Here is a 26,815-nt window from a genome sequence, read left to right on the forward strand (position 1 = left end):
TTTGCAGCCTACAACTGCGCAATAAACCATGGCTAGCAGGTAAGCACACCGGCCAGCCGCGCGCGCGGCTTTTCTTGTCTGCTTGTTATTGCTTCAAAATGGCACATTACCCAGAGTGCATTGCGACTTTCGCCTGCCTGCGCTGTCGATGCCGGTTATGCATCCACACTATAGTGCTTGTAACGAAGTGATAGCTCGTTAGCATCCATCTAAGCGCAGCCGTACTGCTACAAAGAAGAGTTTCTCATAAACTTCGTAGTTAAAGAGAAATTTGTCCTGGTCCGGGGATCGAACCCAGGACCACTGCCTTTCCAGACAGTCGCTCTATAAACTGAGTTAACCGAGTCGATCAGCAGATCACGATAATAGGTCGAGAGCGAGGTGGTCATTAACTCGGAAGTGGGAAAATGTGCCAGTCCTAGGAGAATCCGCAAGGTGGAGGAAGGATAGCTTTCCTTTTTATAGGATATTCCCCTAAACTTTCGATTGAGTATGGTTTTGCCCAGTGTTCGAAGTTTTATATTTGCAGCTGTTGGTAGAGCATGTGCATGCATGGATAACGGCGGCACTCTGAGCAACCATTCCAGCTGCCACCATCCGACGGAGCTCACCGTGCGCTTGATGCCGAGTATCGGACGCACAGAGCGAGAATGACCTTTATTTTTAAACCTCCCGTGCCTAAGACAAGAAATAAAAAAGGCAGAAAGGGGCCAAACCGAAGACAAGAAATGAAAAAAAAAAGCATGAAAGAAAGGTTCAGAACAGTACCGTTCAGACCATGCGATTTGGGTGAACTTGAGGGTTGAGGGTCGCCGGAGAAGGGGTAGGCAGCGAACGCGATGTTTAGATGGCATCCTCGAGGCACTGTAGATAAAGTTACGTGATGTTAGGAAGATAGTGAGAGACCAGAAAGCGTGGCGTGACGTGGTCCATAGGGTCACGAAGAGTCGGACACGACTGAACTGACTGACTGACAACTATAGTATGAAGTACAGCATGGTTTTCGCATTGAGGATTTATTATTAGGTAAGGCAAAAAAGCGTCACCCTTCTCTTCCGCTGCCTTTGTGCCTGCCTTTGACATTGATCACATTTTTTTCTTTCTGAGGTGCAGTCTACCTTCCTAGCAGTACACCATGAATCAGAATCACAATTCAGCGTGCTTTCTAGCAGTATCGAGAGCAAATGTCATTACTGAAGTCACGAGGGGATTCCCCAAGTAATTAATGGTAACATTTGGCATAGTCAAGTTGTTCTAACTCATCGTGATCGGCGAGCACAGTATGGTGAATGTTAGTCTTCTGTGCTCCCGTCAGCAGCTTCAGAGAGATGTTTGTATGTCTGCTAATCTGGTGAAACCTCAATGGGAAAACTCAATTCTTCAGTGGTAATTTTAGAGCAGTGAGAAATTAAAAAGTCTTATTAGCATGGTGAAACAGTGTGAGTGCATATTTTATGTAGTGTTATTCTACTTATGTTTGTGGTTCTCTATATGGTGTGGTTGACACTTATGGTGTTATCTTGTAGGAGTCTTTTGTGGCAGCGGAACTGAATGATGAGGAAGGGTGTTGTTGTGTTGTGTTGGGTTTTTTGGCGCATAAGCAACTAAGGCTATCATGCGCCACGAGCAAGGTGAAAGTTTTGTTTTGCAAGAAATGGGAAAATGAGTGTGTTAAAAACTAATTTGTTTAAAAATCTCCTTTTAAAAGCTTGGGTTGTTTTAGATCCAATGGCGCTTAAGCTGCCACCACCATGATGTGCTTAGCACAAGGTTTCAGTTTCTCTTAGTGACGTATGTTTCATTTTTTCCTACAGTTTGTGTAAAACATTTGCTTCCCTTATGAAACTAAAAACACAAGATAAATCAACAAGTCCATCATCATCTAAAATCAGTTTAGGGTGAAAAGGAATGTATTCTTTGTAAAACTTTGCAAAAAATTTTTTTCTTATCCTTTCAAGACTTGCGCATGTGAAAAAAATGTGGTTAATAGTTAGTTCCTCTCCGCATTTTTCGCATCGTGGTTTCTCTTCTTTTTTCAACAAAAAATTGTGTGTCAGGTGCGTGTGTCCAATGCGGAGACGGCATAGGATCACTTCTATAAAACGCTCCTTATGCCGGCACGACATCCATTCTCCCAAAATGGGCTTTACCAAGTGTAGTTTATTTCCCACTTCACTGTCCCAGGCAGACTGCCATTTTTCTTTTAATTTGAGATGTACAAGTTTCGTGCAGTCTTTGTAAGGTATGCTTATGCTCTTTATTTGCTTGTCGCGGGCTTCAGCAGCACATGTGTCTGCTCTGTCATTGCCTTTAATGCCCACGTGACTCGGGACCCAGCAGAATTTTACGTTGTATCCTCGAGCTATGGCTGTTGTTATATTGTGTATTATGTTTCCGAGTAAAGGAGCAGCTGCATTTCTGGAATTTAGAGCTGTGAGAACACTTAGAGAGTCTGTAAATATAATGCTGTTTATGACATTCTCTTTTAATATTTTCTCTACGGCAACAGAAATGGCATAGGATTCAGCAGTGAAAATAGACGCACAGTGTGGAAGTCTTATGATTTCCACAGAATCTCCTTGCACAACTGCACTTCCAGTGTACTCAGCAGTTTTAGATCCATCGGTATAAAAGTCTGTGAAGTTTTTGTACTTTTCCTGCAAATTTAGGAATTCCTGAATAATGTGCTCTTGTGGGGTTTTGGTTTTTGGAAACTGTGTGAGAGTGAGGTCACAGATTTCAGGAAGACTGTACCATGGAGGTAGAGGGCTGTTGTTTTGTGCGACATCAGGCAAGGTGTCCAGGACCTGCAACTCACTGCACATGCTTTCGAATCGCATGATCAGTGGCCTTGTTGCTTTGGGTTTATTTGTGAAAATTAATCGAGAGGGGCAAGTTGTGACAACTGGATAACAGAGGTGTTTTTTCTGTGACCTTATTCTTAGAATGTAAGCACACGTGAGGGCTATTCGTCTGTCTTCCAGTGAAGGCTCATTTGTTTCTACATACAGGCTGCTTATAGGGGATGTTCTGTATGCACCGCATGCAAGGCGCAGACCTAAGTTATGTACAGGGTCCAGTTTTTTTAGATATGAAGGCCTAGCTGAACCGTACACTATACTCCCATAGTCCACGCGGGAGCGTACAACAGAACGGTATACATGTAAAAGACATGCCCTGTCGGAACCCCAATGTTTCCGCGAAAGAACTTTCAGTATGTTAAGAGATTTTGAGGCTTTCTTTTTTAGTGTGTTTATGTGAGGTAGAAATGTGAGTTTTTTATCGAAAGTAATGCCTAGGAATTTGTGCTCTTCTTTAACTGGTAATTCGGTTCTATTTAAGTGCAAGACAGGGTTGTTCTGAATACCCCGTTTGAGTGAAAACATAACTGCCACCGTCTTTTGGGGGGAAAACTGAAACCCATTTTTGTCGGCCCATGCCACTAGTTTATTTATTGTTATTTGTATTTGTCTCTCACACGTTGATATATTGGAAGAGGTGCAGGCTATCTGGAGGTCATCTACGTAGAGTGAACACATAATGGAATTTGGGATTTCATTGGTAATGGAATTGATTTTTACAACAAAAAGCGTTGTGCTTAGAATGCACCCCTGAGGTACCCCATTCTCCTGAATGAAGCTTGTCGACAAGGTGGTACCGAGGCGCACTTGGAATGAACGATGTGAAAGAAAGTCTTTTAAAACACTGAGCATTCGACCACGGATGCCCAAAGCTGCTAGATCACGTAGGATGCCGAATCTCCAAGTTGTATCATATGCTTTTTCTAGATCGAAGAAAACAGCGAGACAATGCTGTCTATGTATAAACGCCTCGCGGACAGTGTTTTCGAGGCGTACTAGGTGGTCCGTAGTTGAGCATCCTTTCTTAAAACCGCACTGATGAATATTAAGAAGTTTACTTGATTCTAAAATATAGGTTAATCTAGTGTTTAAAATACTTTCAAAAGATTTTGCTAAACAACTAGTTAGGGCTATAGGCCTGTAACTCCCAGGACAGGTCGGCGGCTTGCCGGGTTTTAGGAACGGCACAATTATGGCTCTTTTCCAAGTCTCCGGTATTTTAGCTAGTAGCCAGATTTTGTTAAAAAACTTTAGAAGCGCTTCTACAGATGCTTCTGATAGATGGGCGAGCATCTCATAATGAATCTCATCAGGACCAGGTGCAGTTTTTTTACCGCAAGCGAGAACATCTTTCAGTTCTTGCAGCGTAATCAGCCTATTGTAAGGTGTGTTCGTGCTGCCCCTCGTAGGAAGTCTATATTTTTCAATCCTGTCCTTGTACTTTAAGAATGTTTTTGTATAGTGTGCAGAACTCGAAATTTTGTGGAAATGCACACCTAATATATTAGCTTGTTCTTCGATGCTTGTCTGTGTATTAGGAGCTGTGAGGATTGGAATTGTGAATGGGGAGAAGCTGCCATTTAGTTTATGAATTTGTTCCCACATTTTTTTTGATGTTGTGGAGCTGTTTATAGATGTAACATACTTCTGCCATGATTTTTTTTCGGCATTACGACGAATATATCGAGCTTTGGCTCTTGCTTTTTTAAAAACTGTCAGATTTTCATATGTTGGGTATCTCCGAAAAATACCCCAGGCTTTATTTTGTTCTTTTTTGGCTTCTTTACAGTCCTGTGTCCACCAGACTTTGTGGTTTTGGTGCACTACTCCTGTGGATTGGGGAATGGATAGACGTGCTGCCGCAAGAATGCATGCTGTAAATATTTCATTCATTTTGTCTATATCAATTTTCTCTGAATAAATTTCATTTAGACTGGCTTCTTGCCTGAACAAAGACCAGTCAGCTAAATGCAGTTTCCACCGCCTGGGTTTTGTCGGGATGACTGATGGTGAGGATGATAAGCTGATCATGACAGGAAGATGGTCGCTTCCGTACGGATTATTTAAAACTTCCCATTTAAAATCTGTAAAAATAGAAGGTGAACTAAAAGACAGATCTAAACAACTCGCTTTGCCTGTGGCTGGGGAGTAGTATGTTGGATTGCCAGAGTTTAGGAGACACACATTGCTGCATAAAATAAAATCTTCTATAAGCTGACCACGAGTATCTGTTTGCTCGCTGCCCCAAAGACACGAATGAGCATTAAAATCACCAACTAAAAGATACGGCTCGGGAAGCTGTTGTAAAAGGTCTTCTAAATCATCTAGTGTTATCTTCATGTGTGGTTGGAGGTATACTGAACATACTGTGATGGTTTTATGTGTTAATAATGTGGCTGCTACCGCTTCAAGTCTGGTATTAAGAGTCAGCTCCTGAGCAGCGATTCCAGTTTTCACGACGATGGCTACACCACCCGAGAGTCTGCTGGACAGCTCCCGGTCCCGGCGGATGATTTTATAATTTTTAAGGAAATTTTTGTTCTGAGGACCTAAGTTGGTTTCCTGGAGACACAAAGCCAATGGGGAGAATGTAGCCAGGATGTCCTTTATGTCGCTGTAATTATTTAGTAGTCCTCTACAATTCCAATGTATTATACAAGCCATCTTATTTTATGAAAAATGTGAAAAACTAGCTTAGGTTTTTTTTTGGCCCAACGACTCGGGGCCTGTCTTTTTTTTGACGGTCTAAGCTGTGCCGTCGTCCGTCTGACGTCGAAGGCACAGCCCTACCGGGGCTCGTGTCCATTGCCTCCTCTTCAGAGGCAGCGGAGGAGCGCGCCCCAGATAAGTGTTCTTTCGTGTTAGGCCTCGCCTCATGAGGAGAGACCTTCAGGTTTGTCAACCCGGAGGGCTGCATAGCCTTCTTTTGAGATGGAGGTGGGGGAGCAGCATGAGCCACTTCCACCTGGGGCGCGGGTAGCCCTGCCCGAGGCTCACTCTGTGTGGCCTGGGCAGGTGCTATATGTTGGTGTGGCACCCCGCGCTGTTGTGCCATACCAGAATAACTTGGTTTTGCAGTGAACTGAAAAGCAGGAGTAGTGGCCAGTTTTTGTCGCGCTTCTTTATATGACAAGTTTTCTTTTGTTTTGATAGTGATTACTTCTTTTTCAGTTTTCCACGTGGGGCAAGACCTTGAATAAGCAGGGTGTTCTCCTTCACAGTTAGCACACTGCAATGTGGTTTCGGTGCATTCATCAGTTGAGTGTTCTTTTGAAGCGCATTTCGCACAAGTTCGGCGACCGCGACAACTCTGTGAGCCGTGGCCGAATTTCTGGCAGTTAAAGCATCGTCTAGGGTTCGGTATATAATGTCTTACACTTATCTTCAGGTAGCCTACTTCAATGGTGTCAGGGAGAGCACTGGAAGCAAATGTAAGGACAATGTGCTTTGTCGGGATTTCTTTGTTTTCTTTTCTTATCTTAATCCTCTGGACATTTACAACGTTCTGATCAGCAAGTCCTTCTAACAGTTCTTTTTCTGTCAAGTGTATGAAATCATTTTCTGAAATCACACCTCGGACAGTGTTCAGTGATCGATGAGCAGTGATCGAGACAGGTATGTCCCCGATACACTCAATGTTGGACAGTTTCAAGTATTGCATGTAGTCTTTCAATTCAAGCAGTAGGTCTCCACTTGCCAGTTTTTTCACCTTGTAACCTGTACCTAGTGCACTTGTCAGTGATTTCTCAACTATGAATGGGGAGATAATTCTCGCTGATTTTTGCTCTTCTTCACTATGTATCACATAGTACTTTGGGAAAACTTCTTTGTTTTTTTGAAAAAATTCATGGGTTACATCGGTCCGCCCTCTTTTGAGAGGGCGATCAGTTCCAGAAAGAGAAGCAGCCATAAAATGTGATATTTTTCGGCCAAAGTGGCAGCCACCCACCATGGAGCCCAACAAGGGGACGGGAAAGGAGCTTGTACAAAGAGTCCTGGCCACGTCAGCTGTACACTCTGACTATAACCAAATACGGCGTAACGCAGGGTGGTTAGCCACACAAGGTTAACCCTCGCCGCCAGGAAAAAGGAAAAAGCGAGAAGGGAGGAGAAGACAGGAAAGTTCTGAGAAAGAGGATAGGAAAGTGAAAGATGGAGGGGAGGATAGGAAAAGGCGACTGCCGATTTCCCCCGGGTGGGTCAGCCCGAAGGTGCCGTCTATGGGAAGCGTGGGCCAAAGTGGTGTGTTGCCTCCACCGAGGGGCCTTAAGGGTCCAAACACTCGGCATTGGCTCAACCACCAGGATCCCCTTTTCCCCAGACACGACGATGCCACGCACGGCTAAGCGTGGGTGCTCGGGGTCCGTGGTGTCGCACAAAACACACAAACACCTGCTTTAACAGGTGCCCCCTGCGGGGGAATGATGAGGAAGGAGGTGATACGTCATCTGCAGGTTTTCATATGAGGCATCCTATTATTCTTGGAGCAAAAGAAATTTTTATCTTGAGGCATTTTTTTCTAACAGGAGGATGACTATCAGATATTTAATCTTGAAGTTGGTGCGAATGTGGAAATCTCGGCAGAACATGTTCCAGGCTTTGGCATGCTGTCATCATTGCATGGCACAAACCAGGTGCACTCAGTGATTCGCCAAGTAACTTCAATAAAATATTAGGTGTTCATCCTCTATTACACTGATCTTCATTATTTTCAGCATACAGAAATCCTAACTGCTGCAGATCATTCATATTGCAGGGTCAATGATCACAAAAGCACTCAGACTGACGACGCACCTGCACGAAAGCTGTCATCCAAAAGTAGGCGCTCATTCCTATATGTGGTATTCACTATCACAGGCTTTTGCTATTGTAGTGGAAGAATCTAAACGAAGATTAAATCATTTGCATCTGCCAGTGCTTTTGAAAAAAAAAGGCTACGCATATGTAAGCATCATTTTTACGTTGTGTACATGTTAGTCTGGTTCATGTTGAGTCAGAACTGCACATAAATTTCTCTAAGGCTTTAACAGCTCATACAGTCGGCCACGATTCTGTCACACACTTCCGTCACACTTATTGCAGTCAATCATCCTGACACCCACGCCGGGCACGTGAGAAACGTATATTGGCTCTCCTTGTTCAGCTTCATGCTAAGGCAGTTGCCATGGAGACCGTGGGCTGTTTATCTTTAAAGCTTGTCAGTGAAGAACTTTGGTTAGTGGTAGAAAGTGACCGATAATGATAGTGGTGGTTAGTCATAGTGGTTGACAGATGTTTTGAATGCACAGTGTTCTTGTGTGATCAGCCGGTAAAGCGATACTTGAAATTTGCCAGGGTTAGAAAATAAATTCACTGAACTCTCGGAAGACTGTAGCAGTTTTAATGCACCTCATTCTGAAGTCAATTTTCAACTATTCTCTTGCAGGCAAAATCATGGCATTTTTACAAAAGTTGTAGACTGATCACATTTGTGAAATTTTAAGGCAATATGCTGGCTAACTCTTTCAGTGATCATATTTTGATTTGATAATTTTTTTATCTATGTACTTGAAAAGGAATGCAGCCTACTCTCCACTGCTTTAAAAACAAGCTTGTGCCACTCACCTATTTTCAGGTGTACAGACTGGCCTCGCATTAAAGAGGGTGGTCTCCAGGTCAACACAGACGAAGTCACCATCACTGCAGCTCCTTTCTTGCACTCTGGCGTAGAAGATAAGGTAGATGCCAAAAGCATGCATGGCACCCCTAGGTGCTCTACCCCAAATCCTACTGTTCATGGAGTGCCTGGACCCTCAGTCGGAGAGTCATTCACGTAAGACTTCATGTTCGTACTTTAGTAATGTAACTATATCTCTTACCTAGCATTACCAGACTGTTTACCTAGCATTGCCAGACTGTTTGCCTTAAAAATATTGCCACACCTTTAAATAAGCAATTATTGTGCTAAGTATTTACAGAATTTCACTTATACAGATTTCGTCCTGCTCCTGAGCCAGCGGCACCATGTCTGCCAGGAGACTGTGGAACTACACATGAGCCCTCATTCGGAGAGTCATTCATGTAAGACTTCATGTTTGCATGCACATGTAATGGTACCTTGCCAAGGATTATTGTACAGAGCTAGCTTCGTGAACCTGCGGCATCCACCAGTCTGCAATGATTAAGCAAAGTATTTACAACTTTTTGTTGTTGTTGTTGTGTTGGGTTTTTTGGCGCATAAGCAACTAAGGCTATCATGCGCCACGAGCAAGGTGAAAGTTTTGTTTTGCAAGAAATGGGAAAATGAGTGTGTTAAAACTAATTTGTTTAAAAAATCTCCTTTTAAAAACTTGGGTTGTTTTAGATCCAATGGCTCTTAAGCTGCCAACACCATGATGTGCCTAGCACAAGGTTTCAGTTTCTCTTAGTGACGTATGTTTCATTTTTTCCTACAGTTTGTGTAAAACATTTGCTTCCCTTATGAAACTAAAAACACAAGATAAATCAACAAGTCCATCATCATCTAAAATCAGTTTAGGGTGAAAAGGAATGTATTCTTTGTAAAATTTTGCAAAAATTTTTTTTCTTATCTTTTCAAGACCTGCGCATGTGAATAAAATGTGGTTAATAGTTAGTTCTTCTCCGCATTTTTCGCATCGTGGTTTCTCTTCTTTCTTCAACAAAAAATTGTGTGTCAGGTGCGTGTGTCCAATGCGGAGACGGCATAGGATCACTTCTATAAAACGCTCCTTATGCCGGCACGACATCCATTCTCCCAAAATGGGCTTCACTAAGTGTAGTTTATTTCCCACTTCACTGTCCCAGGCAGACTGCCATTTTTCTTTTAATTTGAGATGTACAAGTTTCGTACAGTCTTTGTAAGGTATGCTTATACTCTTTATTTGCTTGTCGCGGGCTTCAGCAGCACATGTGTCTGCTCTGTCGTTGCCTTTAATGCCCACGTGACTCGGGACCCAGCAGAATTTTACGTTGTATCCTCGAGCTATGGCTGTTGTTATATTGTGTATTATGTTTCCAAGTAAAGGAGCAGCTGCATTTCTGGAATTTAGAGCTGTGAGAACACTTAGAGAGTCTGTAAATATAATGCTGTTTATGACATTCTCTTTTAATATTTTCTCTACGGCAACAGAAATGGCATAGGATTCAGCAGTGAAAATAGACGCACAGTGTGGAAGTCTTATGATTTCCACAGAATCTCCTTGCACAACTGCACTTCCAGTGTACACAGCAGTTTTAGATCCATCGGTATAAAAGTCTGTGAAGTTTTTGTACTTTTCCTGCAAGTTTAAGAATTCCTGAATAATGTGCTCTTGTGGGGTTTTGGTTTTTGGAAACTGTGTGAGAGTGAGGTCACAGATTTCAGGAAGACTGTACCATGGAGGTAGAGGGCTGTTTTTTTGTGCGACATCAGGCAAGGTGTCCAGGACCTGCAGCTCACTGCACATGCTTTCGAATCGCATGATCAGTGGCCTTGTTGCTTTGGGTTTATTTGTGAAAATTAATCGAGAGGGGCAAGTTGTGACAACTGGATAACAGAGGTGTTTTTTCTGTGACCTTATTCTTAGAATGTAAGCACACGTGAGGGCTATTCGTCTGTCTTCCAGTGAAGGCTCATTTGTTTCTACATACAGGCTGCTTATAGGGGATGTTCTGTATGCACCGCATGCAAGGCGCAGACCTAAGTTATGTACAGGGTCCAGTTTTTTTAGATATGAAGGCCTAGCTGAACCGTACACTATACTCCCATAGTCCACGCGGGAGCGTACAACAGAACGGTATACATGTAAAAGACATGCCCTGTCGGAACCCCAATGTTTCCGCGAAAGAACTTTCAGTATGTTAAGAGATTTTGAGGCTTTCTTTTTTAGTGTGTTTATGTGAGGTAGAAATGTGAGTTTTTTATCGAAAGTAATGCCTAGGAATTTGTGCTCTTCTTTTAATGGTAATTCGGTTCTATTTAAGTGCAAGACAGGGTTGTTCTGAATACCCCGTTTGAGTGAAAACATAACTGCCACCGTCTTTTGGGGGGAAAACTGAAACCCATTTTTGTCGGCCCATGCCACTAGTTTATTTATTGTTATTTGTATTTGTCTCTCACACGTTGATATATTGGAAGAGGTGTAGGCTATCTGGAGGTCATCTACGTAGAGTGAACACATAATGGAATTTGGGATTTCATTGGTAATGGAATTGATTTTTACAACAAAAAGCGTTGTGCTTAGAATGCACCCCTGAGGTACTCCATTCTCCTGAATGAAGCTTCTTGACAAGGTGGTACCGAGGCGCACTTGGAATGAACGATGTGAAAGAAAGTCTTTTAAAACACTGAGCATTCGACCACGGATGCCCAAAGCTGCTAGATCACGTAGGATGCCGAATCTCCAAGTTGTATCATATGCCTTTTCTAGATCGAAGAAAACAGCGAGACAATGCTGTCTATGTATAAACGCCTCGCGGACAGTGTTTTCGAGGCGTACTAGGTGGTCCGTAGTTGAGCATCCTTTCTTAAAACCGCACTGATGAATATTAAGAAGTTTACTTGATTCTAAAATAAAGGTTAATCTAGTGTTTAAAATACTTTCAAAAGATTTTGCTAAACAACTAGTTAGGGCTATAGGCCTGTAACTCCCAGGACAGGTCGGGGGCTTGCCGGGTTTTAGGAACGGCACAATTATGGCTCTTTTCCAAGTCTCCGGTATTTTAGCTAGCACCCAGATTTTGTTAAAAAACTTTAGAAGCGCTTCTACAGATGCTTCTGATAGATGGGCGAGCATCTCATAATGAATCTCGTCAGGACCAGGTGCAGTTTTTTTACCGCAAGCGAGAACATCTTTCAGTTCTTGCAGCGTAATCAACCTATTGTAAGGTGTATTCGTGCTGCCCCTCGTAGGAAGCCTATATTTTTCAATCCTGTCCTTGTACTTTAAGAATGTTTTTGTATAGTGTGCAGAACTCGAAATTTTGTGGAAATGCACACCTAATATATTAGCTTGTTCTTCGATGCTTGTCTGTGTATTAGGGGCTGTGAGGATTGGAATTGTGAATGGGGAGAAGCTGCCATTTAGCTTATGAATTTGTTCCCACATTTTTTTTGATGTTGTGGAGCTGTTTATAGATGTAACATACTTCTGCCATGATTTTTTTTCGGCATTACGACGAATATATCGAGCTTTGGCTCTTGCTTTTTTAAAAACTGTCAGATTTTCATATGTTGGGTATCTCCGAAAAATACCCCAGGCTTTATTTTGTTCTTTTTTGGCTTCTTTACAGTCCTGTGTCCACCAGACTTTGTGGTTTTGGTGCACTACGCCTGTGGATTGGGGAATAGATAGACGTGCTGCCGCAAGAATGCATGCTGTAAATATTTCATTCATTTTGTCTATATCAATTTTCTCTGAATATATTTCATTTAGACTGGCTTCTTGCCTGAACAAAGACCAGTCAGCTAAATGCAGTTTCCACCGCCTGGGTTTTGTCGGGATGACTGATGGTGAGGATGATAAGCTGATCATGACAGGAAGATGGTCGCTTCCGTACGGATTATTTAAAACTTCCCATTTAAAATCGGTAAAAATAGAAGGTGAACTAAAAGACAGATCTAAACAACTCGCTTTGCCTGTGGCTGGGGAGTAGTATGTTGGATTGCCAGAGTTTAGGAGACACACGTTGCTGCATAAAATAAAATCTTCTATAAGCTGACCACGAGTATCTGTTTGCTCGCTGCCCCAAAGACACGAATGAGCGTTAAAATCACCAACTAAAAGATATGGCTCGGGAAGCTGTTGTAAAAGGTCTTCTAAATCATCTAGTGTTATCTTGATGTGTGGTTGGAGGTATACTGAACATACTGTGATGGTTTTATGTGTTAATATTGTGGCTGCTACCGCTTCAAGTCTGGTATTAAGAGTCAGCTCCTGAGCAGCGATTCCAGTTTTCACGACGATGGCTACACCACCCGAGAGTCTGCTGGACAGCTCCCGGTCCCGGCGGATGATTTTGTAATTTTTAAGGAAATTTTTGTTCTGAGGACCTAAGTTGGTTTCCTGGAGACACAAAGCCAATGGGGAGAATGTAGCCAGGATGTCCTTTATGTCGCTGTAATTATTTAGTAGTCCTCTACAATTCCAATGTATTATACACGCCATCTTATTTTATGAAAAATGTGAAAAACTAGATTAGGTTTTTTTTTGGCCCAACGACTCGGGGCCTGTCTTTTTTTTGACGGTCTAAGCTGTGCCGTCGTCCGTCTGACGTCGAAGGCACAGCCCTACCGGGGCTCGTGTCCATTGCCTCCTCTTCAGAGGCAGCGGAGGAGCGCGCCCCAGATAAGTTTTCTTTCGTGTTAGGCCTCGCCTCATGAGGAGAGGCCTTCAGGCTTGTCAACCCGGAGGGCTGCATCGCCTTCTTTTGAGATGGAGGTGGGGGAGCAGCATGAGCCACTTCCACCTGGGGCGCGGGTAGCCCTGCCCGAGGCTCACTCTGTGTGGCCTGGGCAGGTGCTAAATGTTGGTGTGGCACCCCGCGCTGTTGTGCCATACCAGAATAACTTGGTTTTGCAGTGAACTGAAAAGCAGGAGTAGTGGCCAGTTTTTGTCGCGCTTCTTTATATGACAAGTTTTCTTTTGTTTTGATAGTGATTACTTCTTTTTCAGTTTTCCACGTGGGGCAAGACCTTGAATAAGCAGGGTGTTCTCCTTCACAGTTAGCACACTGCAATGTGGTTTCGGTGCATTCATCGGTTGAGTGTTCTTTTGAAGCGCATTTCGCACAAGTTCGGCGACCGCGACAACTCTGTGAGCCGTGTCCGAATTTCTGGCAGTTAAAGCATCGTCTAGGGTTCGGTATATAATGTCTTACACTTATCTTCAGGTAGCCTACTTCAATGGTGTCAGGGAGAGCACTGGAAGCAAATGTAAGGACAATGTGCTTTGTCGGGATTTCTTTGTTTTCTTTTCTTATCTTAATCCTCTGGACATTTACAACGTTCTGATCAGCAAGTCCTTCTAACAGTTCATTTTCTGTCAAGTGTATGAAATCATTTTCTGAAATCACACCTCGGACAGTGTTCAGTGATCGATGAGCAGTGATCGAGACAGGTATGCCCCCGATAGACTCAATGTTGGACAGTTTCAAGTATTGCATGTAGTCTTTCAATTCAAGCAGTAGGTCTCCACTTGCCAGTTTTTTCACCTTGTAACCTGCACCTAGTGCACTTGTCAGTGATTTCTCAACTATGAATGGGGAGATAATTCTCGCTGATTTTTGCTCTTCTTCACTATGTATCACATAGTACTTTGGGAAAACTTCTTTGTTTTTTTGGAAAAATTCATGGGTTACATCGGTCCGCCCTCTTTTGAGAGGGCGATCAGTTCCAGAAAGAGAAGCAGCCATAAAATGTGATATTTTTCGGCCAAAGTGGCAGCCACCCACCATGGAGCCCAACAAGGGGACGGGAAAGGAGCTTGTACAAAGAGTCCTGGCCACGTCAGCTGTACACTCTGACTATAACCAAATACGGCGTAACGCAGGGTGGTTAGCCACACAAGGTTAACCCTCGCCGCCAGGAAAAAGGAAAAAGCGAGAAGGGAGGAGAAGACAGGAAAGTTCTGAGAAAGAGGATAGGAAAGTGAAAGATGGAGGGGAGGATAGGAAAAGGCGACTGCCGATTTCCTCCGGGTGGGTCAGCCCGAAGGTGCCGTCTATGGGAAGCGTGGGCCAAAGTGGTGTGTTGCCTCCACCGAGGGGCCTTAAGGGTCCAAACACTCGGCATTGGCTCAACCACCAGGATCCCCTTTTCCCCAGACACGACGATGCCACGCACGGCTAAGCGTGGGTGCTCGGGGTCCGTGGTGTCGCACAAAACACACAAACACCTGCTTTAACAGGTGCCCCCTGCGGGGATTTACAACTTTTGTATTTACAGAAATGAACCTGGTTCAGAAACTCCAGAGCCATCTCCAGTGAAAGGCGACAGAACGTACGAGCTTTCATTTGGGAACTCATTCATGTAAGACTTCACCTTCTGGCCAATTAAATTTTGTGATATCATACATGTTTTGTTGTGCTTGTACTCCAGGCTGCTTCGCTAATTAAATTTAACGTTTTGTATTTACAGAGCTGAGCCATCACCTCCTGAATATGCAGTAGTGGAGAGGAAGTTTGTTTTTGAGAGCTGCCTCCTGACACTATTTAAAGTGTGCTGTGTGCCAAGCTCCATGCAAGGTCAGCACTAAAGTCTCGGGGTCTGCTTTCAATCAGCACCACCTGCCCCTTACATGCATGAACAAACGTGGTATAGCCAGCCAAGGCTCAAGAGGAAGCCAGTTGGAAGTATACTTTTGTGTGCTGCCATATGCTTCTCTGCCTGAAGCCCAGAGAAGACGCTGAGATTGCTAAAGCAGATCAACATTCAGGTCCCGTCAGCTGAGATGTACTACATCTGCCAGCGTGCACTCTTCTAGCCTGCATCCAACAAGTATGTATCCAGAAAAATGTGCATACTTTGTTTTGGCCTTCAAGTTACTGCTGAATTGAAGTTTTAAAACAAGTGAAATTGTGCTTTTTTATGTATGGTATGAGACATTTTATTCAGTTATTGTTTTTTGTTGACAATTAATTGATTACTGGACTTAATGCTACATTATGTGCACAGCTTATAGTCAATGCTTGCATTTTGAAGCTTGCCAATAGGGATTGGGTAAAGTTTTGGCTCACCAATTAGAACCTTCACTCTTAACAAAATCCCATTTGCGAATGAACATCCAGCGAGCACAAAGTATGTCTAGCCTTACAAGCTGTAAATGTGGAAGTCCAGGATTTAGTGCTGAATAGTAATGCGAAGCACAATGCTGTAGTACTAATTGAAGTGTGGCAAGTTATTGCGCTCGCTGCTTGACAGGTGAATTACTTTGTGTTCACTTTCTACACTTCTTTTTGCATATGTATCTGCAGAAGGGCATTAAGCATAGGGAAAATTCAGCAGTGGGTATTCACAATTTATGATGATGAACTGATTTTTATGGTGCAAGGGCATGTTAGGCCAAAGAGCACCAAACACAAGGTGAGGTGTCGACAGAAGTTAATAAAATGTCCAATGTGTGGTGTTTAATGATGTACTTAAAAATGGTGGTGTATAGGCCTAAAAGTTCTTTCCAAGTGTATAGTCTAAAAACAGTGGTGTATAGGGCCTAAAACATTGAATTGCGATATAGTGGTCTGAGTAAAAAAGAAAAAGCTATCTAAGTAAAATAAACGGGCTTACACACATGTTGATGAATAATTCCATATAAAACGCCTACTTCTAATAAGTATTTAAAAACTATCAAAAGAGAACATTGGATAATCACCAAGAAAGATGGACGAGTGTATGGGTATATGTTGCTTGTATAATTCGGGAAAATGATGTCTCCTTTGCTGTTGAAGTCTCGGACATTCAATTAAAACATGTATCACTGTTAGCCGGTCACCGCATCTCGAGCCATGTGCTGCAGGAGAGTTTGTTAAAAGCTATGAATGTGTTGTATATGTGTGACCTATCCTCAGCCTGCACAGAGCTACTTTGAATCTGTTTCGTTTTTCTGTAGTGTACCTGGCTATCCTTCGGTTTATTGTGTGTAATTTATTCTCAGTTGCTGTGTCCTACTCCTCTCATGTTTTTGATGTGTGGCTAGTGGTTCTGATATGATATGTTGTCAATGTCTGTAGTGTTTCGAAGGGCAGCTGATGCAGCAAGCCTATCAGCTGCATCGTTACCCAGTATACAGCTGTGGCCTAGCACCCAACACAGTGTAATTTTAATTTCTAGTTTATGGACAAACATAAGGATGTTATAAAGAGAATTCAGGACTGGGCTCTTATTAAGCCACTTCCAAAAGGATAGGGACGTTAAAACACTGAAGGAGTCTGTGTAGACGATCGACGTCTGTATTTTATTTTCTGTAATGTGTCTCACAGCAAAAAAGATACCATGGCATTCAGCAGTAATATACTTGTATGTTCAGTGTTTTTGACTGAAAACTGTGGTCCATGTGCTGCACAGGAGACTTGAGCAGACTTCGAAGCATCAGTGTAATATTCATCACAAGTGTACTTCTCCTGAAGTGACATGAAGTGCTGCTGTATGGCAATAGGGGATGCATGTTTCCCCGCTTCAAGAAACGACAGGTCACAATTAACAGTGTGCATTTCCCAGGAGGAATTACGTTTTTTATGGAAGTTGTATGAAGACTGGTAACCGGAACGTCCAGATGTTCAATATGCGTGGCAACTCTGATTGGATACGGTGGTGTCAAGGTATTCACAATTTACTGATTTTTGTTAGAGGTGTGGGAGGCTGAACAGAACGACATAATAGGAAACTTGAATGGCAAAGGGAAAGCAGAGTTGGCAGGAGATGGTCGCTACGACTCCCCTGGGTTCTGCGCCAAATATATGACATGTAGTTCCATGGATGTTCAGTCGAACAAGGTCATTCACTTCATACAGGTGCAGCTTGGAGAGGTAGATGCTCAAAAACATTTTCGACTGGTAGCTTTCACTTATAATCTTGTGCTAACAGTGATTTGGTACGAATACTATGCAGAATGATCAAGTTAAGACAAGCAACTCCATGGAAAAGTATGGCCTGGTGCAGGGTCTTGAAGTGCTCAAATCCCATGGTGTTGCAGTCGCTACCTTGACCACTGATCGACACCCTGCTATTAAAAAGCACATGTGAACAAAAGAGCCTAGCATCAACCACAGATTTGACATGTGGCATGTTGCCAAGAGTAAGTAACAAAGCTGGTCTTTTGCTTGCGTTCTCTGCTAAAGGAATGTTTGCTACCGCTACTAAAATTTCATTTCTTGGGATTGCCTTTATTGCTAGCAGTTTCGGTTGTGTACAGATGTGCAGTATTAATGGTGGAGTATTTCAATGCCTGCTGAAATCCTCGAAGAATAAACATACCTGTTCCATCGCATATTTGTTTCTCAGTGCAGTACTGCACTTTCAATAGAAATGTATTTTACGGCCTCATATTTTGCAGTGTTTAGCGTGTTGTGTTATGTGTTGTGTTGGGTTTAGTGGCGCATAAGCAACTTAGGCTATCATGCGCCAATTTCATGGTTAAGAGTGTTGTATTTATGTAATTCAAACTTACATTCTGTTTAGGACGTTTGCTTCTATTAAAAACCTGAAAACACAGGGCAAATCAACAAGCGCATTTTCACCTAAAAGCAAAGCTGGATGAAGAGGAATGTGTTGTTTGTAAAACTGTGTAAAATGTTTTTTCCTCAGTTGTTCAAGTTGTCTGCATGAGATTAAAATGTGGATGACTGTTAGCTCGTGTCCGCATGAATCACACAGGGGCTTATCCTGTTTAGTTAAAATGAAACTATGTGTTAAATGTGTGTGTCCTATGCGAAGACGGCATAGAGCCACTTCTTTGGAACGTTCAAGGTGGGTGCTCGATTTCCACTCTTCTATTACAGGCTTTATGAGGTGTAGTTTGTTATTTGTTTCAGTGTTCCAAGTGGACTGCCATTTTTGTATCAGTCTACTCTGTACCAATTTCATGCAGTCTTGAGATGGTATCTGCACTTCTTCTATTTTCTTGTTTCGAGCTTTGGCAGCGCACATATCTGCTTTTTCATTACCTCGGATTCCTACATGACTGGGTACCCAGCAAATTTTTATGCTTCGTCCTTCATCTGTAAGTGTTGCTATGCTGTGTATGATGTTTCCAAGTATTGGTATAACTGCATTTCTTGTGTGAAGGGCTGTGACTACACTTAGGGAATCTGTGTAGATAATACTTCTCCTGAGGTTTTCTTTCATTATTTTCTCTATGGCAACAGAGACAGCATAGCATTCAGCAGTAAAGATGGACGCGCACTGTGGAAGTCTCATTATTTCCTCCCATTCGCCTTGAACAACTGCGCTTCCGACATAATGATCTGTTTTCGAGCCATCCGTGTAAAAGTCTGTGAAGTTACTGTATTTTTCTTTCAGCTGAAGGAATTCTTGTATGAAGTGCTCTTGTGGGGTTATTGTTTTTTGGAACTGTGTAAGAGAGAGGTCGCAAACTGCAGGGACCAGGTACCAAGGAGGCAGAGGGTTAGGTCTTTTGGCAATGCTAGGTAAACAATCCAGTAGCTCAACCTCTTGACACATTTGCTCAAATCTTAGGAGCAGTGGTCTCACTGCATTGGGTTTGTTGGTGAATAGTGTTCTAGAAGGGCATTTAGTTACTAGAGAATAGCAGATATGCTTTGGCAGAGATCTGATTTTAAATATATAGGCACATGTAAGTGAAGTTCTTCTGATTTCAAGAGGAGGTTCATTTGTTTCCACAAGCAGACTGGATATAGGAGAAGTTCGGTATGCTCCACATGAGAGTCGAAGTCCTGTGTTATGTACCGGGTCTAGTTTTTTTAAATATGATGGTCTAGCTGACCCATACACTATGCAGCCATAGTCTAAGGTGGAGCGTACGACAGATCTGTAAATGTGTTTAAGGCATGTCCTGTCAGCGCCCCAGTGTTTACGGGAAAGAACTTTTAGTATGTTTAGAGATTTGGAAGCCTTTTTCTTCAGGACATTTATATGAGGAAGAAAGGTGAGTTTTTTGTCAAAAGTTACGCCTAGAAATTTGTGTTCGTTTTTCACCGGTAATTTCGTTTTGTTCAGGTGTAGTGTAGGATCTGTTTGTAAGCCTCGTTTGAGAGAGAATAGGAGAGCCACTGTTTTTTGAGGAGAAAACTGAAATCCGTTTGTGTCTGCCCATGCTGCTAGTTTATTCATGGTCAACTGCACCTGTCTCTCACATGTAGATACGTTAGAGGATGTGTATGCAATCTGTAGATCGTCAACATAAGCTGAATACATTACGGATTTCGGGATAACTGTGCTTATGGGATTCATTTTTACTATAAAGAGAGTTGTGCTTAAGACGCATCCCTGTGGTACGCCATTCTCCTGTACAAAGTTCTTTGAAAAGGTTGAGCCCAAACGCACACGGAATGAGCGATTTGACAAGAAGTCCTTTAGACAGTTTAACATCCTACCACGTATGCCTAAATATGCTAGGTCACGGAGGATGCCAAACCTCCATGTAGTATCATACGCCTTTTCCATATCAAAGAAGACGGCAAGGCAGTGCTGTTTGTGAATAAATGCTTCACGAACAGTGTTTTCAAGGCGGACTAGATGGTCCGTGGTAGAACATGCTGTTTTGAACCCACATTGGTGTATGTCTAGAAGTTCTTGGGAATGAAGGACGAAGGCTAATCTGGTATTAAGAACACTTTCAAAAGACTTTGCTAGGCAACTTGTGAGAGCTATGGGTCTGTAACTGCTGGGGGCCGTTGGTGGCTTTCCTGGTTTCAGGAAAGGCACAATAATAGCTTTTTTCCAGGCCTCAGGAATACTCCCGGATACCCATACTTTGTTGAAAAATTTCAGAAGTGCTTCTAATGCAGGTGTAGAAAGATGTGCAAGCATCTGATAGTGAATTTGATCTGGGCCAGGTGCAGTCTTCTTGCCGGCAGATAGAACAGTGTTTATTTCTTGTAGTGTTATTAACTTGTTATATGTTTCATTAGTACTTCCACTTGTTGGCAGTTTTTGTTTTTCGGCCTTGTTTTTGTATGTTATAAAAGATTTTGGGTAGTGTAGTGAGCTTGAAATTGCAGAAAAATGATCGCCTAGAATATCTGCCTGTTCCTGTAAGTTTGTTTGGGTGCCAGGAGATGTTAGAAAGGGGATTGTGTACGGGGAGAAGTTGCCATCCAGTTTGTGAACAAGCTCCCACATTTTTTTTTATGTGATTGAGCTATTTATTGATGATATGTATTTTTGCCAAGAAGCCTTCTCAGCGTTTCGGCGGATGTACCGTGCCCTAGCTTTCGCCTGTTTGAATTTTACGAGGTTTTCGTTTGTAGGGTACCTGCGAAAGGTTCCCCAAGCTTTGTTTTGTTTCTTCTTTGCATCTCTGCACTCCTGACAATACCAGACTTTGCGATTTTTCAGTACCACTCCTGAAGACTGTGGTATAGCTACAAGTGCTGCGTCAATGATGCAGGCCGTAAATTTTTCATTTATCTCGTCAACACTGAGTTTTTCGGAAAAGACCTTTTCCAGGCTGGCTTCAGACTGGAATAGAGCCCAGTTCGCAAGGTGCAGCTTCCACCGCTTGGGTTTGTTTAGAGTGATGGAGGGTGAGGGTGTTAGGCTGATAATGACAGGCAAATGATCACTTCCTAGAGGATTGTCAAAGACGTCCCATTTAAAATCAGTAAAAATTGATGGGGAGCTAAATGATAAATCTAAAACGCTCATTTTCCCTGTGCTTGGGGAGCAGTATGTATGCTTTCCTGTATTTAGCAGGCAGACGTCATTGTATAATATAAAATCCTCTAATATAGGACCTCTAGTGTCTGTCTGATCGCTTCTCCAAAAAGTGGAGTGCGCATTAAAATCTCCAACAACCAGATATGGTTCTGGCAGTTGTTCTAAAAGCTCTTCCAGATCATGAAGGGTTACAGTTAGGTGCGGTTGGAGATATAGTGAGCATATAGTTATTGTTTTATAATGAATGATAGACACAGCAACAGCTTCGATCTTGGTTTTGAGGCTAATTTCACGTGTTGCTACTCCATTCTGCACTACAATAGCGACACCTCCAGATAACCTATTTGCTTCTTTTCGGTCGCAGCGAAAAACGTTGTGTCCTTTTAAAATGTTTTGGTGTGGTCCTAAGTTAGTTTCCTGTAGGCAAAGGGCTACAGGAGAAAATGAATGTAAAATGTCTTTTATATCGTTGTAGTTGTTTATGAGACCTCGGCAGTTCCAGTGTATGAGGAACGCCATTTTTTTTTTTTTTGGAATGTACCTGAATTTAGGTTTCAGGTTTTTCTGGTCCTGTTATACGAGTTTTTTCTCTCCGTTTTCTTTCTAGAGAGTTATGCCGCCGCTGCAGCGTGGACGAGGAAGGGGTTGTGTCCATTGCCTCAGGGGCTTTGGACGTTTGGGGAGAGTTAGGAGTGTTGGTTGCAGGCTTCCCTTCTGGGGGAGAAGCCTTTTGGGCTGTTAGCTCTGGGGCCAGTGTGCCCTGTTTCTGCGATGGCAGGGCAGCTTTCGCTGCTTCTGCCTGGGGCAAGGATGGCCCTGCCTGAGGCTTACCCTCGGCGGAGACCAAATCCTGTTGTGGTGTGCTGCCCCCATGCTCCACCACATTGGAATAGTTCGGTTTGGCTGTGAACAAAAAAGTGCCCTGTTTAACGAGATATCGCTGTCGTGCCTCTTTAAACGTTATGTTTTCCTTCACTTTTATGGTAATGATGTCTTTCTCCTTCTTCCAAGAAGGACATGACCGTGAGTACGCGGCGTGTTCACCTGCACAGTTTGCGCAGTGTGGCGCAGCTTCACACTCGTCAGATTTATGTTCATTTGAGGCACATTTTGCACATGTTTGTCGGCCACGGCAGCTCTGGGAGCCATGACCGAATCTTTGGCAGTTGAAACAACGTCTAGGGTTTGGAATGTAGGGCCGGATGTCTACTTTGATGTAACCGACTTCAATGGATTCAGGGAGTTTGCTGGAGTTGAAAGTCAGAACTATGTGCTTTGTTGGTATTTCTTGGTTGTTCTTCCGGATTTTGATCCTGTGTACACCGATTACATTTTGCTCAGAAAGACCTTCTAGAAGTTCTTCTTCGGTGAGTGACAGGAAGTCATTCTCTGATATCACGCCTTGGACTGTGTTCAAGGATCTGTGAGCACTGACCGTTACTGGGATATCCCCAAATGTAGTAAGTTGTTGAAGGTTGCTGTACTGGAGTTTGCTTTGCAGCTCAAGCAGGAGATCCCCGCTAGCGAGTTTACTAACTTTGTATCCTGGGCCTAGTATGGTTGTGAGAGACCTAGATACTGCAAAGGGGGATATTAGCCGAGCTTGTTTGGCAGGGCTTTCACTGTGGATCACATGATATTTAGGGAAAGTGTCATGCTTTGCTGAAAAGAACTGGGCTGATACATCGGTCCGCATTTTCTTGGAAAGGCGATCAGTTTGTTTGGAGGAAGAAGCCATAAATAATGTATGATGTTCGGCCGCGGCGCCAGCCACCCACCATGGAGCCCAACGAGGGGACGGGGCAGGAATTGGCAGGCAAGTCCTGTCCACGTCAGCTGTACACCGTAACTATAACCTAATATGGCGTAACTCAGGGTAGTCAGCCACACAAGGTTAACCCTCGCCACCTGGAAGTCAGGAAAAACCGGAAGAGAGTAGAGGACAGGAGAGTTGTAGGATAGAAGATAGGAACGTGAAAGATGAAGGGGAGGATAGGAAAAGGCGACTGCCGATTTCCCCCGGGTGGGTCAGCCCGAAGGTGCCGTCTATGGGAAGCGTGGGCCAAAGTGGTGTGTTGCCTCCGCCGAGGGGCCTCAAAGGTCCAAACACTCGGCATCGGCTCAACCACCAGGATCCCCTTTTCCCCAGACACGACGATGCCACGCACGGCTAAGCGTGGGTGCTCGGGGTCCGTGGTGTCGCACAAAACACACAAACACCTGCTTTAACAGGTGCCCCCTGCGGGGAGTGTTTAGCGTATCTCATTTCTAACCATTTCGTTGGCAGTGATCAAGAAAGGGCTCCATGGCAGAGAGCAAAAAATCTTCCTGTGCTGCACTTCAGGAGTGGATCCAGCCAGTAGTGAACCATCTGTTCTGGTGTGTGGCTGCTAGTGCTGGTGGACAGCTGCTTGTGGCCATATGGCAAAGTGAGCATATTTGATGAAACCTGTAATGATTCTTGATATAAAAACTTCTGGAGCTTTCTATGTTGCTGCTAAAGAGTAAAACACTGTTCTTATCTGCAGCAGACCACCGTCACCTATTTAGGCAATGTATTGAATATTACCAGCAATGCATCCTTTTTGGCGATCTGTACCTATTAACCCAAACAACCAAACAAAATTTGGCAGGCTGGGGTTTGTGAACTTGGTAATAGACTACGTGAATGCCAGTAATCAGATGATAGCGAAATAAGTGGAGCATTAATGTTAATGGCATCCATTCTACTGAGCGAGGAAAATGTCTAAATACTCCACTGTGAGTTCCACCATGCTATTAGTATCAAGTGCACAAAGCAGTCCGGTGAGCGATATGTTGATGCCCAGTGACCACTAATTAGAAAAGTGCATAGGCTCTACACATTTCTCTTCAACCCTTGCCAAGCATGCAGGGAATATGTCTGCTTTGGGCAGGTATTGACAATCATTATCATACAGCTGAAATAATTAGGAGAATAAGAATTAAATGGAGTCTGTTTGGCAAGCAGGTATGCATCACAAATAGTATTCTATCCCTGAAGCCAAAATTAAGAAGAAATTTTGCAGGGATCTGTAATGTGCTTGTCGAGCAGGTCAGGTTAGAAAGTCTGCAAAGGTAAGCTTGCACCACCTGATAGTTATTTGAAAGAATAAGATTCGAAAAAGGCTGTTGGCTCGTAATGGACATGGCTATTACTGGGCTGCTGATTGTGTGATTTTTTGTGCAGTGTGGTGGACGAGTTCATTTCCAGGTTACAGTGGAATGGAAATGGCACTATTTTGCATCACCCAGTGTGTTGTGTCTAAAATTATTGGACAACTTTTAAGCATGCTCAACCCCATCATCAATGTACATAATGGTCATGGGGATTTGTATCCGAGATGCCTTCATGATGACATACCAGATGGGAAGTGGCTTCTGCCAGGTAATGCTACACGTGTTGCTGCATAATTATGCAGTGTAGTGAGAAATCCCATTTCCAGGTCCCAGTTTATGCGTGCCTCGTCATCATCACTACGGACAAGTTGCTGCTCAGAGATATTGAGCAGCTGCCTTGTTCTGGCCAAACCTACAGCCTTGAGTCTTATCACAGCCTGCTGATCAGGTTTGCTCCCAAGTCTGTTGCATTCACCCCCCTTTTATGATCATAGCACTCTAGCAGAAGACCAATAAAAACTGCACTAATATTAATGACAACTAGGAGAGATAGGTTGCTAATTGTTCAGATGAGTATTGTATGCTACACAACAGGTGCAGTGAGTGTACTTGACTTACTTTTTAAGTTTGTTGTTGTTGTTGTGTTGGGTTTTTTGGCGCATAAGCAACTAAGGCTATCATGCGCCACGAGCAAGGTGAAAGTTTTGTTTTGCAAGAAATGGGAAAATGAGTGTGTTAAAACTAATTTGTTTAAAAAATCTCCTTTTAAAAGCTTGGGTTGTTTTAGATCCAATGGCGCTTAAGCTGCCAACACCATGATGTGCTTAGCACAAGGTTTCAGTTTCTCTTAGTGACGTATGTTTCATTTTTTGCTACAGTTTGTGTAAAACATTTGCTTCCCTTATGAAACTAAAAACACAAGATAAATCAACAAGTCCATCATCATCTAAAATCAGTTTAGGGTGAAAAGGAATGTATTCTTTGTAAAACTTTGCAAAAAATTTTTTTCTTATCCTTTCAAGACTTGCGCATGTGAAAAAAATGTGGTTAATAGTTAGTTCCTCTCCGCATTTTTCGCATCGTGGTTTCTCTTCTTTTTTCAACAAAAAATTGTGTGTCAGGTGCGTGTGTCCAATGCGGAGACGGCATAGGATCACTTCTATAAAACGCTCCTTATGCCGGCACGACATCCATTCTCCCAAAATGGGCTTCACTAAGTGTAGTTTATTTCCCACTTCACTGTCCCAGGCAGACTGCCATTTCTCTTTTAATTTGAGATGTACAAGTTTCGTGCAGTCTTTGTAAGGTATGCTTATGCTCTTTATTTGCTTGTCGCGGGCTTCAGCAGCACATGTGTCTGCTCTGTCATTGCCTTTAATGCCCACGTGACTCGGGACCCAGCAGAATTTTACGTTGTATCCTCGAGCTATGGCTGTTGTTATATTGTGTATTATGTTTCCAAGTAAAGGAGCAGCTGCATTTCTGGAATTTAGAGCTGTGAGAACACTTAGAGAGTCTGTAAATATAATGCTGTTTATGACATTCTCTTTTAATATTTTCTCTACGGCAACAGAAATGGCATAGGATTCAGCAGTGAAAATAGACGCACAGTGTGGAAGTCTTATGATTTCCACAGAATCTCCTTGCACAACTGCACTTCCAGTGTACACAGCAGTTTTAGATCCATCGGTATAAAAGTCTGTGAAGTTTTTGTACTTTTCCTGCAAATTTAGGAATTCCTGAATAATGTGCTCTTGTGGGGTTTTGGTTTTTGGAAACTGTGTGAGAGTGAGGTCACAGATTTCAGGAAGACTGTACCATGGAGGTAGAGGGCTGTTGTTTTGTGCGACATCAGGCAAGGTGTCCAGGACCTGCAACTGACTGCACATGCTTTCGAATCGCATGATCAGTGGCCTTGTTGCTTTGGGTTTATTTGTGAAAATTAATCGAGAGGGGCAAGTTGTGACAACTGGATAACAGAGGTGTTTTTTCTGTGACCTTATTCTTAGAATGTAAGCACACGTGAGGGCTATTCGTCTGTCTTCCAGTGAAGGCTCATTTGTTTCTACATACAGGCTGCTTATAGGGGATGTTCTGTATGCACCGCATGCAAGGCGCAGACCTAAGTTATGTACAGGGTCCAGTTTTTTTAGATATGAAGGCCTAGCTGAACCGTACACTATACTCCCATAGTCCACGCGGGAGCGTACAACAGAACGGTATACATGTAAAAGACATGCCCTGTCGGAACCCCAATGTTTCCGCGAAAGAACTTTCAGTATGTTAAGAGATTTTGAGGCTTTCTTTTTTAGTGTGTTTATGTGAGGTAGAAATGTGAGTTTTTTATCGAAAGTAATGCCTAGGAATTTGTGCTCTTCTTTAACTGGTAATTCGGTTCTATTTAAGTGCAAGACAGGGTTGTTCTGAATACCCCGTTTGAGTGAAAACATAACTGCCACCGTCTTTTGGGGGGAAAACTGAAACC

General features: G+C 43.0%; 1 pseudogene; it reads left to right on the forward strand.

Annotated features, from left to right (window-relative positions):
* Nucleotides 1-28: 28 nt before the first annotated feature.
* LOC146174707 (uncharacterized) lies at nucleotides 29-24,818 on the forward strand (annotated as a pseudogene).
* The last annotated feature ends 1,997 nt before the right edge of the window (nucleotides 24,819-26,815 follow it).

This window comes from Amblyomma maculatum, chromosome 11, assembly GCF_055883805.1.
Source record: "Amblyomma maculatum isolate TAMU_Amacu chromosome 11, ASM5588380v1, whole genome shotgun sequence".
In the NCBI taxonomy this organism is placed as follows: domain Eukaryota; kingdom Metazoa; phylum Arthropoda; class Arachnida; order Ixodida; family Ixodidae; genus Amblyomma; species Amblyomma maculatum.